The sequence below is a fragment of the Bidens hawaiensis genome, unplaced genomic scaffold, assembly GCF_021521415.1.
Source record: "Bidens hawaiensis isolate Kalapana, Puna unplaced genomic scaffold, B.hawaiensis_p1.1 tig00003372_1, whole genome shotgun sequence".
NCBI lineage: Eukaryota > Viridiplantae > Streptophyta > Magnoliopsida > Asterales > Asteraceae > Bidens > Bidens hawaiensis.
Genome location: NW_027491187.1, coordinates 196,922 through 207,770, shown reverse-complemented (window position 1 = coordinate 207,770; position 10,849 = coordinate 196,922).

The following is a 10,849-nucleotide window of genomic DNA, read 5'->3' as shown; positions in this document are numbered from 1 at the left end:
TGATTATTCTATTTGTATATTTGTATATATAATTATTCTATTTGATTCTCACAATTAACACAGTAATTTTATTTGTATTTGATCCAATCTCTATATATTATAATCGTTTGTAATTATGTTTGAAGTCACTCTGCAATGCGTGTGGAATCAAATACAACAAGCGGAAAAGATTGCAGATGAGGGGAATCGATAAAACCAAAAGAAAGTCACCAAAAAATGCGAACGGAAGCGGTGATTCGTTGAAGGTGAGATTAATGGTGACTAATGAACAACAGCAGCAGCATAAGAGGAAGAGATCATCTTATGAAAGAGGTAAGCCGTGGTGGAACAAGCTACGGGAAGAAGAACAAGCTGCAATACTGTTAATGGCGATCTCGTGTGGTGGATGTTTTTGATTTTGAAATTGTTTTTTTTTTGGTTTGCAATTCAGAAAGGAGTGGCGGCGCTTGTTACCCGTCTACCTGCTATATTGATGTAATATCAAACCAAAGGTAAATCATTGAAAATTGAAAATTGGGGGAAATTGGAACCCTAACTGATACAGTGACATATAGGGCCTTAATTAGTAGTAGTATAGCCCAAAAGGGGGTGATATTTTCAATGTTTATGCCTTTATGGTCTACTGACAACTCATGTGTGTACTATTTCATTATCTGGCTGAGATCATGTGTAGTCGTAAAGCTCCACATCCAGGGGTTATGCGTCACGTGACGTCCAGTCAGAGTTATGGTTTTGTACAAAAACAGGCTGTAGTCATAACTCTTCACATCCAGGGGTTATGCGCCACGTGGCGCCCAGTAACTTTTACACTTTTTGTTTTTTTTTTTAAATTTTTAATAAGAATAATCAAATAACAATAATATTTTATTAAATAAATATTACAAAAAAAAATAAAAAAAAACTATTCGTCGTCCTCCTCATCGTCGTCGTTGTCTTCATCGTCGTCGTCCTCCTCATCGTTTTCACCAGGCAGAGGCCGATACATCCAAAGATGTTGGACCAAATCCTCCTTTAGTGCGTTATGTATCTCTCTTGACCGCACGGAATCCGAGTTTTCGAGTCGTTGCTCTATACCTGCCGGAGTCTGTGGTGGATCCGGGTCCGGTATGAAAGTTGGACATATTGCTCTTCCCTCGTCCTCGATGATCATGTTATGCATTATGATACACGCATACATAGCACATCTCATTCTTTCTAAAGACCACAGACGACAAGGATTTTTAACATAATGCCATCGTTGTTGAAGAACACCAAAACACCTCTCGATATCCTTTCTCGCAGACTCTTGCACTTTCTTAAAATACTGTCTTTTTTCATCCATCGGGTCTCTGAATGTTTTAACAATTATCGCGAACTCTAGATACATTCCATCACCCAGATAGTACCCATGATCGTAGAAGTTATCGTTAGCCCAAAACGAAGCGACGGGAACGGTCCCAGATATGTAACTCTCCATCACAGGAGACTGCTCTAAGACGGTTATGTCATTGTTGGAACCGGGAACACCAAAGAATGTCGACCAAATCCAAGGGTCGTATGAAACGATCGCTTGAAGGCTGACCGTTGGTCCCTTTTGGTCACCTCGTGTGAATTGACCTCGCCATGCAGTTGGACAATTAGCACATTCCCAATGCATGCAATCTATACTTCCTATCATGCCGGGGAAACCATGTACCCTTGTATGTGCCTCGTAAAGACGTTGTAGATCGTTAACGTTGGGCTCTCTCATATAATGTGGTCCATATAGTTTAAATATTCCTATATTTTACAAAATTTTTATAAAATAAATGATCACAGTAAACAAGTGATAAACTATTTAAAAAAAACAAAACGTACCGTAACAAAAATACTCCAAGGTGTCCCGAGTTGTTTTTTCGGCCATCTTTAAATACTCGTTGTTGATGTCGGTCGTGTTTCCGTAGGCGAGCACGCGCACGGCTGACGTAACATTCTGAATAGCCGTGAATCCTAGCATCCCTCGAGCGTCAGGCTTTTGCTTAAAGTAATCAAACTCACGCTCCAAATCATTGGTGATGCGCATAAATAAATTTTTAGACATCCGAAAACGACGCCTAAAGGTCTTCGGGTTCTTGTATCTCGGTGTGTCGCAGAAGTAATCCGCCATCAACCGGTTGTTGGCTTCGGCACGATCACGTTCGATATATGTTCTTGTTGAAACGGGGGGTGGAGAGCTAATCGCACCCGTAACGGAACTCATATACTGTGTCGCGAGCATAATCGCACTCGTAACCGCCCGTTCCTCCTCCACGTCCTCGGTTTGTTGGTCGGGCCCGAAAAACTGTTTATATATAGATGGAGGATCCATATATAGTGAATTTGGTGTAAAGGAATTTTTATAGAGTTGAAAGAGAATTTTTATAAATTTAATGAGGTTTGATTGGGGATGAAATGGTTTAATATATAGGAAATACTTTTTTTTTTTTTTAATTTTCCAACGGTCATTTTTGCAATGGTCACCTTGGATTTTGTGCCATTCTCAGCCTTGTATATACAACGCTTGCAAATGTAACTTCAACATAACGCAGGAGGGGCGATGTACCCCCGCGTTTTCGTCCTTCATGCTACACATAACGCACCCATTACGGGTGGTTTGACAATGCTTGCTGCATTAGGTCAAACTTGACATCTTTGTGTATACTTTTTTGTTGGGTGTGTTTAATACTTTAATGTAAGATGCAGTATGTTATTAACATAACAAGGAATATAAAGGATGAAAAAGAACCAAAGGTAACTTGACTTGTTCATATACAGCAATTATATAAAAAATAGAATGTTTACTAAATTCCTTTTAAAATAGTCAAATAGTAAAAAGTCTTTTTCTATTTCTGATAAGTTTCACAATAAGCTCCTTTGGCAGAAAACACACTTGTTTAGGTCATGTGTACTGGGACACGAGTTTGGGCGCCGCCCCTGCGATATGTGAGCGAAAAGGGGCAGAGGCGGGGTTCTTTTGTCGCCGACGAGGTTTAAATAATAATAATATTGTATTAATAATACCGTTGCTAAGGGTCAAAAGTAAAAAAAAAATAATTAATTAAAACAATATATATCTACTATTATAATAAACAAAAATGATGGTTGAACTACATTAACCCTAATTGGCCTAATATTTTGACATGTGACACTCTATCTTTGAAGCTTTGAGTTATAAATATTTCTAATTAAATTAAAATTAAAAAATTAAAACATTCCATATACACAACTATATGTATTACTTGATTTTTAATCTTTAATTATAAAATTAGACATCAACTAATCATAATAGTTGTTTGATTTTTTTCTTCTTTTGAAACAAAATTTCATTATCAATTAATAATTAATTAGTGATTTCCTTTAAGTTACGTATCACTAATTACGTAGACAATTATTATACAGTAGCTATTAGTTACCATAAAATTTGTTTATTTCATTAGTGATTTTCCGTCAGCAACAACAACGAAAACTAAATTTCTTTAGTAGTAAACACCTTTATTTGATAGTGTCGGTACTCACAAACACACTCGAGATAGCTCTGCTCATTTTCAATCAATTTACCTTATCCAATTACGTATTTTAAATTGCGGATCATATATTAATATTGTATTATTCGCACTTTTAAGCATATGTAATTACATGTATATATATCAATTAGGTGTCTTCTTGGTTTCCTTTAAAACCATTAAACAAGCAAAACTTACAATCTTGAAATGAAATTCGCCTTTAATTCAGTTGTTTATGTTTATACAGTGTTATACATATATTATATACTTGGGTTACAAACGTCACATTACACGTGGTTTTCATATACAATTTACATGTACCTATTGGATGATAACTTTTTTAAAGCTCCCAAAAAAACATGCAGGAACCATTTCATTATTCCATAACTATATAAATGTATAAAATAAAAACTAATTAGGGGTTAAACTATAAAATTAAAATGAAGTTGTTTTATAAAAAAATGGTCGCATGTTATTGATACAATAAACATAAAGGTGGTACCCCACTCAAATTTGTGTAAAATCATGACTAACGGTTTGGTTTACGATTTTTATAATTATGGACCGTGTAAACCAAACCGGACTATAGGAGGTGGTTGGCCAATTTTAATTTTCTTCATGTTGTTTACGCTTTAAATTCATCGTTAATGCTATTTTATACTTCTTCTACCATTCATACGATACCTTTTTATAAATGCATTTATTTTTTCAAATGATAAGATGATTTCTAAAAGATCAAAAGCTCACATATAAATTCGGAGAACGATGTTTCTATACTAAACAAAAAACAAGGTTATATCACTTGACACATAATTGAACCATCTTTGTGTCACTTGGCACTTCAAGGGTCAAAATAAAATTATATTTCATCCCATATTGTTTCAATGAAAAATCTAGAAGAAAACTAACATCCATAAAAGAAAAGGTAGTGCATCCAACTTATTAGTATCATTAGGCGGTGCATGAACTATTATGTACAACTACTCAGTTTTAAAAATATTTAATGTTATCCCAGTTGTTTTTTTCCAGTTCTTTTTGTGGTTTGAAAGTTGGTTTGCGAACAACTAACCATTTTATTTATTTATTTGTTGGTTGAACGTCCAATATGGTTCAGTTTCTAAACACTACTTTTATCTCAAATCGGGTAAAGTATTAAATAAGTTGAATTCTATTTGAAACAAAAATCAAAAAGAAATATTTGCACATATATGATTTCTGACATGTATATTATATATATATTTTTCATATTGTTTAATATGTGATTTAATATACCGTATATACATATTTATATAAATAGTTTAACACATTTTTTTGTATCTCTTATAATTTCGTCGTTTGAATAAATTTATTTATTCCAACCCGTGTTGCACACGGGTACGTAAACTAGTATATATATATAAACATACACCATTCTTCTCCATTTTATATTCATTTTATACACAATTCATACCCAAATTTTTACAAAAAATTAGCAAAATGAATCCTAAAAACAACCCGAACCAACCGAAACCCGTGGAACTCACCGCTATAAAGACAGGAATGATCAAAAAACACAAAAAGTTTGTCGAGGAACTCAACGATACCATGAGAGAAACTAACAAACAACACGAAAAGATTGACGCTATGATGAAGTTGCGAGAAATGAGTAAAGAATACGAATCCCTCAAAGCGGCCGGGTCACACGAAGAGGCCGCATTGTTGCAACGACGACAAGTCGAAAAAATGCGCGAATATTATGGATATTAGTATTTTTTTTAGTTATGTTTTTTTTGTTATGTATCTTTTTTTTAGTTATGTATTTTATTTAGTTATGTACTTTATTTTGTTTTTCTTTTTAGACAGAATTACAAATTTTGTCATTTAAAAAGTTAAATTACGGTTCGTGTCCTTTTTTTAGTTTCTTTGCAGGCGGTGTCCTTTAAACATTTTTTTCCTACACGTTATATCCTTACATTAACTGGGTTAGAAAAACTCAGTTAAGTACCCTCACATAAGGCGCATGTAAGGATATTTTTGTCTTTTCAAAACAAATTCATACACTCATATTAATAATAATAATAACAATAAATTCACATACACAACCACACATACCACTTTCCCTATCCAAATATTCTTCGCCCTTCTCTTCTCTCAACAACCATGGAGACCCTGCACCTTCCGTCGTCATCACTCTGTGCACTCAACACCTGGTTCACCTCCACTGTTTTCACATCCAATCTACCAGACAACAACAACAACAACAACAATAATAATAATCAACAAGATCCACAAACCCAGATCCAGTTAACACCCGCCGGAATCCAGTTTTCCGGTCAAACTCTGACGAACGGCTACGATTCCGACGAGTTTGAACCAAATATCGCCGGAGAATATAACGCCGACAAGTTAGATAGTTTGGACGAGGTTTACAGTCGGGTTTTGGTTTGATTTGATTATTATTGTAGTGATTATTAAGGGCTAATATGTAAGACCAAGCTTCGGAACAATACCCTCCACCGGAGATGAATGGTGCCATCCATATGATGGGGGTTAAATCAGGGTTTGATGGATTAGGGTTTAAGATTTGGGGATTAAAGTTAAACCCTAGAAGTTTTGAAATTGGATTGAGGAATGGTGAGGTGGTGGATTTTAGGAACTGGGTTTTGGTTTGATTTGAATTTGGGATGATGAATGAGACTGAAATTGCGATGAAGATGAGTAGAATTGAGAAGAAACAAGAAGATTTCATAATGGGTGTGTGTGGAGATAGAGAGCGATTAATATTAACAGAGTGAGGATTTACAGAGAATGAATTGAACCAGAGAAGTAATCACTTGAACGAGGTTAAGATCAGAACGGTGTGTTCAGATAGGGCCTGAAAAAGATGGTAGTGGTTCAGGTGGCCGGAAATCGGAGGTGATGGTTCAGGTGGCCAGAAACGGAGGTGAACAGAGGTGGTGGTTCAGGTGGCCGGAAACCGGAGGTGGGGTTGGCGGTGGATTTTAGGGTTTTGTAAGTGGTGGGAGGTGTTATAAATTTGCAGGTACAGACGAAAAGACAAAAATGCCCTCACATGCATCTCACGTGAGGGTATTTAACTGAGTTTTTCTAAACCAGTTAGCGTAAAAGACATAACGTGTAGGAAAAAAATGTTTAAAGGACACCGCCTGCAAAGAAACTAAAAAAAGGACACGAACCGTAATTTAGTTTTTTTTAAAGGACAAAATTTGTAACTCTATCATCTTTTTAATTTTAATGCATTTTTATTTAATTATTTAAATAAATTGGTTTTTATTTGATTAATTTAATTATAAAAAGATACCGTGGGCCCAGTTTGTAGCCCCTATACCATTACACCTCAGAAACAAATTCACACCCCTTGCTGAATGGGCGCCACGTGTCGTATTTCGCCCGAATTTGTAGCCCCTCCACTACGCATAGCCTTTTTACACGAGTTAAATATAAAATGTATTAAATAAAATACTAAATAATTAGTAATAAGAATTTAGATGCGGATAATAGGTGATAATAAGATAAACGGGAAAGGATAATGATGGTAATAAAGATTATGAAAACGAAATGTTAACTAAACGAAAATAAACTGGAAAAGCCGAGACAAATGATGTAAATGTTCTTGCATGTTGATTGTCCATTAGCCTAATGGTTTCAGGTGCGATTTCATGTTCGATGTTAACATGAAAAATTTATTTTTTCATGTGATTTTGGCAATGGAGTGGGATGACATTAGTTGCATATGTGATTCTCTCTGCCTTTTTTTTTCTAACAAAAAACAAATATTGGAGAAGAGGTTGACGCATGAAGATAAAGTTTTAAAGAGCAGCGACAGAAGCTTCACATTCAAGCTTACATGCGTTATTGTGACATCCAACAAAGTAAGACGATGCTTCGGTGCTTTTTGTAAGAAGTCAACTATGAAAAAAAAAAACAAAAACAAAAATGCTAAGTAAAAAGCATTAGTCGTTTATAGTTGGGTTTTAAACTAATAAAACATATTCGAAAAAATGTATTAATTATCCTAATGCAACTTTAAAAAAAAAAAAGGTTTATACCATCAAATATACTTGTCTTTCAAATCACGTTTGTCTAGACTATATGTATTGGTTTAACTAAAAAATGAAAAACGTCACATCATATGAAATGTGATTGGTTGACATCAATTTTGGCCCCACAACTTTGTCCTCGTTAACCCACTCACGTTCGAAGTGGCAAAATACCCTTCGGCGCACTCCTCTTTAATAAGTGAAATGGTTTTAACGGTAAGTTAGGCGACAAAGACGCCACTGCACAACAGTCAATAAATGGTTTTACTATATACACAAGAAACTTGATGGTATTCGAAAGGAAGCCGTGTGTTTAAGTCTTAAGGAGTACAACTGGGAAAGTTAAAGCTTTTAGCTTTTTGTAGGTAAAAAATTGATCAACGGCTTAACTTAACATAGGAAAGATGGGACACGTTTAATGTTACTACATTGTAAAGGGGAATTGGGGTTCTTGTTTACTGTTTGATTGTATGGATAGATTTTGTGCAACTAGCATCTTGCTAGTATTTGATAATGTGTTAATGAAAAGCTTTTATTAGTCGTTCATATAAAAAAATACATACATACATCGATAAAGATTTAAAATATTACATTTTAATAAATATATATATATATATCTATCTATACTCTCTAATAAAAGCCTACAAGTTTTGTCACTTGTCACTCTTACATTAAACATCACAATTTTTAATAAAATTTATAATAATAAATAATAGTTATCATTTTTAAATTTTATGCTTTAAAATTTGTTAATTTAATATTTACTTTCTATTTTTTTTTTGAAACATTTGATATTGATAATTATCTTTTACTTTAAAATTGTTTTAAAGACTATTGTACAACGAATGTATTAATAGTGTTTAACGGTTTATTGTTTATTGTATACTGATTATTTATTAAATATTGTATTTTCAAAAACTACCCGTGTAATATGAGGGGCCTCGAACTAGTACAACATAAAGTGTGAAGACAATTACATTTTTCTAGTGCAGTGAACCTAGTTTGACAAAGGTTCTCTTTTGGAACAAAGTTAATTCTCACGAGTTTCTTTTCTTGCTTTCTCTATACTAAACAATAAAAAGAAGAAAACCCCTTCCTTTTCCACTTTTTCCTAGCCCATTTGTTGCAAAGGAGGCCCTAAAGCGAATAAAATTTTAGCCCAAATATATTCACTACCAGTCTACCACTTTCTGCTTTTGCAAGCTTCCTATTTACATCTTTAGAAATTATTGAACCATAAATAGTTTTTACTTTCAAAACTTATAAATTTTTTCACTCCCGCAAAAATAGATATTGAACTTTTACAAACAAAATAATAAAGAATTATTATTTTAATTGAACGTTTACAACTATATAAAAAGATTCTTAGTTTTAAGTAGAAAACTAAGAATCTAATAACATATAAACATTTGTGTATGTTAATTTAGCAATTTTGTAACCAGCCTCCCTCAACTTTCAATACACGATTTATATCTATCAAATGTTATGAGATAACTTCTTAGGCTTTCAGCCTTTCAGAATATGATTTATCTCTGTCAAATGTTACGTATAAAAGTAATACACGAATAATAGTTTTTTTATTTAAAAACGGTTATGTATCGAATTCTTCGATTAAGTATTTCGATGCAAGAGATAGCCATACAAAGGTGACATTCGGTACAAATAGATCTTATTGAGCAAATAACTGAGTAATTATGATAACATATTAACATTAGAGTAATTATTAATACGTTATAACAAAATGAAGTAGTGCAATAATAATTGCTTTAATTAGAAAACTTTAACATATTACTCTGCTGTTCATATTATACCTTTAATTATTTATACGTTTTTCATCTTAAAAAGGGGTAATCTCATTGAATAGTACTGTTCAATAGTTTTCAAAAATGTTTCAATTCGGTCATTCAAATTTATATTAACACGCTTAATAAAATATTAATTTTTAGGTGATATATTTGAAGTTTATTTGAATACAAATAAATTTCATTTCTTAGAAAATTAAGATAATACACAAAGTTACAAATAATAATCAAGAAAAGTTACAGAAGCATTTGGTGAACACATTCTTCATTGGTCTGATCCGGTGAATATATGTTTGATGATCATGAATTAGCAATAGTCAAAGTTTAATGAAAGTGGGAAATAGTGAAATGCTATTAACTTGTTACTTATAACTTCCTTGTTCGTACACAAAGCGGATTCGGAACTGTGTTCCATTCCAAGGCCTAACTTGATCTAATCTCAGAATAAGAACATGATAAATAAAAGTGGAACAAGGATTTGAAATATGTTGATGTTTAAATGAACGGAAATTGAAGGTGGTGGATTGTAATAATAGAATGGAAAGTAAGGAAGAATCGGATTCGGAGGTGGCGGAGTTGGGTAGTCATAACCATAACCATAACCACCACCGGAAGCTGGTGGTGAAGGAGGGTAATATGGGAAAACATTGCCACCGGAAGTTGGTGGAGAAGGTGGTGGTGGCAGTTAGTGACGGCTGAAGGTGGTGGTGGTGAAGGAGGTTGTTGTTGGCAAGGGTTGTCACATTCGTCGCACATTGTACACGAGAGTTGGTCCGCGGTGGCTGGCCGGAAAGTGGTGGTTCCGGTAATGATTAATATGGTGATAAAGAGAGATTTGTGAAAGTGTGTCATTGGTGGCAATGTGGAATTGGAAATGAAGTGTGGGAGGTGAATTGGTCATCGAGTGGTGAAATAATTGAAAATGATTAAGTTGCTTTTATTGTTTAAGAATTAAGGAGCACATGTTCGATCCGCACTTGTGGTCTAGAGTTGGGAGGTTCGAGTTAATTTAATTAATATCCAAGTTGTATTCCTATTTTTGATAGTTTGGGTGGATATTGATGATAAAGATTTGAGCTAAACCTTACGAGGTTGTTAGTTTGAATCTCAAGTCCACCCGGGTTTTAGTCCCACTGTGTGTTATGCCAGAGAATTCTACTTTTGTGATGGTCCAACGACTGCCAAGTGACAGTCGGTGGTATGGTTTCCCGGGAGAATGCCCAAGCCAAACTCAAACTCTGAAGCCTGCATGAGCTCAATTAAGTCAATATAGTTTGGTCAGAGTGGGACAACAAAAGTCTCCACATTATGTTGAAACATCCAAACGATTTACAATGAAGCGACAGGTAAACGAGAAACAAGCTCCACATTAAAAAGTGTGGTGACCTTATAACACACAAGAAAATCGTTGTTCTGGAAAAAAGGAAAAATGAAAAAAAGGAGCACATGTTGAAGAGGAAAGTGGGTGAGGTCGGATTCGATGGGTTGTAATATACGTTGTTATTGA